Source organism: Patella vulgata, chromosome 2 (genome assembly GCF_932274485.2).
Source record: "Patella vulgata chromosome 2, xgPatVulg1.2, whole genome shotgun sequence".
In the NCBI taxonomy this organism is placed as follows: domain Eukaryota; kingdom Metazoa; phylum Mollusca; class Gastropoda; family Patellidae; genus Patella; species Patella vulgata.
The window spans coordinates 90,122,470-90,126,702 of record NC_065880.2 but is presented as its reverse complement, the minus strand read 5'-3'; positions in this window follow the sequence as shown (position 1 = coordinate 90,126,702).

Below are 4,233 nucleotides of genomic sequence, written 5' to 3'. Positions count from 1 at the left end.
CGAATTTACTTAAAATTGTTCGCCTAGTTTTAATTATAATATAGCCCTTTATAAAACTTTTGTTGTTTTAATGTATCAAATACATCAATAAGAAACTATGTGCAAAGTTTTGTGTTTCTTTAACAAAGATATTTCTCATAAACAGTGATTGAAAGTTGAGTAAATTCTTATGTCTGAGAATGCTTCGTGAAATGCTGGAGATACGGATATGGGGTTTAACGTCCGACTAGGCTAATAGAGACATGAAATGAAATGGAAATGGGGTTTAACGTCCTACTGTTCTGCTCCTATACTGGGCTAATGAAGACGGGCATACGCCATACAGTCTGCTATGAGGGAAATTTTGCCCGGCAGCGGGATCTTTTACGTGCAAGCCAATGTATACACAGGACCTCAGTTTTTCGTCCCATCCGAACGACTAGACAGCTGTCCTTGTCAGGCCCTCCATCCTGCATCACTGACAAGGGGGAAACCACGTTGGAAAATCCCAATGAACTTTCTCGGCCAATGCAGGGATCAAACACGTGACCTCCAGGCTAGCGAGCCAGCGTCTTACTCACTTAGCCACCGTGACTACCGCTGATGTAGAAACGGCGAAGCGAGTGCATTTGTACTGAACTTCATCACAGAAGAGTAATTGGAGACGCCGCTGTCCGGGCAAAATTCCCCTCCCTAGCATTTCCAACGTGGCACTAGTTTAAATAGGATTAATCCAAATTGAGTCTCAAAATAATCCAATTAACATGTTGATGGATAAATTTGTAGAAACAGACCGGGTAGTTTCGAGTCACGTGATCAGTCAACCGCGTCATATTAATATACTTCAATCAACTTCAATAATCAACAGGTATGTTATTCTACCTGTCTTACAGGTGTATCAAAATATATATATATTAACAATGGGATTATCTCGCTTCGTTGCCTCTCAACCCGTATTTTAAACCTCCTTTAACTCGTCACCTGATACCTAGTCTAATCTACCTGGTTGTCATTAGCAACCGCTAGTTGTCGAGACACCATCGCCATTATTAAAAATCTCTAAATATCGTGTTAGTGTAGAGACGGATAGGCGTATAGTTGTTCAAGCAGGTAAGTTAAAAATGACATTTTGTTCTTTTAAAATGAAAAATAAACCTTTTAATGCTGGTATTTTCGAGGAAAAATTAAAACCGCGATAATTAATTTTAATTTATTATAATGTGGAATATACCTAGCTGTTCAAGCAGGTAAGTTAAAAATATGACATTTTGTTCTTTTATAATGAAAAATAAGCCTTTAAATGCTGGTATCTTCGAGGAAAAATTAAAACCGCGGTAATTAATTTTAATTTATTGTAATGTGGAATATAGATAAAATTGCTAGACGCTGTTTTAATGGAAACTGAAATATCTTATGAACGGATTGTAAAATAAATAGTCATTTTAGAAAGTGAGATAGCGGTGTTAGTAAAAAAAGCATTAGTTTTAAGTTCCACAAATGATTATAAGGGATATCTTTAGATATTTCGGGCTCTGTACAGAGAGTATGGCGACCTTACCAAGTCAAATTAGATGGCGGTGTTAGTAAAAAAAAGCATTAGTTTTAAGTTCCACAAATGATTATAAGCGATTTACTTGAATACAACGGTCTTTAGATATTTCGGGCTCTGTACAGAGAGTATGGCGACCTTACCAAGTCAAATTAGTTTTCAATGTCAATAATTTTATTTTAGTACAAAAGTACACATGTAACAGAATGATTTAAACACGTACATTCATGGAAAAAAAATATAAAAATAAAAACTTCGGTAAGTACGTCGATGGTAAATTAATCTTCCAAGCCCCCAATCCACTACAAAAGTTACGGGCCGGCATTGATATCTCACTATGGAATTTGAATCTCCAAGACCGCCCTGACAAAAAAACGTAACATTCGAGATGTTTCTTGCGCTAATACCTTCTGACCTGTGAAAACATGGCTCACTACACTCTGAAGGTTATCCTCGACTTACGCCGGAATTCGAACCCGGAATGTTTAGTCGAGATGACAGCTCCCTAACTCGCGACTATATCAGCCCCTGAAATCACTAGACAAATATCTATTACAATACACCGTGTTTAAATGTCTAAACTTCACAGTTACCTTTCCTTAAACATACATTATACAAGAGCTAAATCTGTCTATTGCTGGTCTTTCTTTGGGCCTGAAATGTTATGTAAATTATTAATTAGACATTTATTAACAAAACAAGACCATAATCAACTCTCGATGGCATCAGATACTCGAGATTTTAACTAGATTAGAACGGTTCGCCATTTAAAAATTTAATTTAAAAATGGAAAAGCGAGGCTAAGTCTCGAATATAACAGTGCTCTGGTTACCACAATGCACATATTTTGTCAAAACTACAAACAGTGATAACTTGGGTCAGAATAAAGTAATTTGAATGAAATTTTCAATATATTCATTTTGCATTATCTATTTTCGAACTATTATATCAAGAATGGTCAACTCTTTATCCAAAATTTAACTAATCTATCTTTAATAACCCATTTAAGTAAATATAGAAAAAACCCAAAACAACATATTTGTTAATGGGTGTCTAAACTTCGTAGTTTCCTTTCCTTAATAAATATAGGAAAAAAGGATATTTGTTAACGGATGGACTTATAAATCTTATAAATCGAGTGGACTTATAAATCGAGTAGAGTAATAAATTAGATATTCGTATTTACAAAATAATGTTTCTATTTATAGCCGTAATGAATAAAACAACTACCAACTGGCCGTTTCCTTATTGTATTATAAATAAATCTATTTTAATAATTCAATATTTATAAACCATACATTATTCAAGAGCTAAATTTACCTATTGCAGGGTCTGTCTTTAGGTCTGAAATGTTTTCTAAGTTATTAATTAGACATTAATGAACTTATCCAAACCATAATCAACTCTCGATGGCATCGGATTTCTCCGATATTAAATAGATTAGAACAGTTCAGCCATATTTTGATTTAAACTAAAAATGGATGAGCGAGAGTTAGCTTCGAACAACCAGTACGGTGGTTGAAATTATTGCACATGTCTTGTCAAACCTTCAAAGGCCAATATCTTCGCTCGCAATAGAGTAATTGGAATGAAATATTCACGTTATTCATTTTACATAATCTATTTTGGAACTATTATAGCACGAATGGCTAGCTCTTTATCTAAATCTAACATAATGTATCTTTAACCGGATGACATTTTAACATGTAATAACTTATATGGGGTTTAATACACGGATTTAAAGTCATTTACAATCTATTTTTTTACAACTAAATCCATGCCCAAAGGTACTCAGATGTAATTATTAAAGGTACTCAGATGTAATTATTAAAGGTACTCAGATGTAATTATTAAAGGTACTCAGATGTAATTATTTGACATTAAATTACGATAGCAAAATGAAAAATAAAATAATAGAAATAAACAATGTGCGCGTATCACGTATATCGATCACGTATATCTATCACGTATATCGATCACGTATATCGATCATGTATATCGAACACGTATATCGATCACGTATATCGAACACGTATATCGATCACGTTTATCGAAATGAAATGAAATGAAATGGAGTTTAACGTCCTATTGTTTTGCTCCGAACTGGGCTAATGAAGACGGGCATACACCATGTAGTGTGCTATGAGGAAAATGTTGCCCGGACACCGGCACAATGACCTACTCTTACATCGAATCCAATTGCCAATGGATCTTTTACGTGCACGCCAAAGTGTACTCGGAAACTCCGTTTTTCGTCTGGCACCACTGACAAGGGGAAACTACGTCGGAAAATCCCGATGGACTTTCTCGGCCAATGCCGGGATCGAACACCCGACCTCCAGGCTAATGACCCAGCGTCTTATCACGTATATCTATCACGCCAAGACAATCTCGATACTATTCTAGTAGTTAACTGATTGATAAGCAGGCATACAACAGTGTTAACTATGCGAACTACTCAAATTAGAAGTGGTATCATGTGTTCCAGAAATAGTAAGCATACCCTGCCTCTAGTACGACACCACGTCCTTACTTCTAGTTTGGTTAAAAGACTATAAAACGTTGTAACTGTTCTAGAAAGAGTAGGCATATCCTGCCTCTACGACCGGGAAGGCATACTCTGCCTCTAGTACGACCCCACTGCATACCATTGATGCTATTTTAGTAGAGGTGGAGTGTACGAAATCCAATAGAAAATACATATA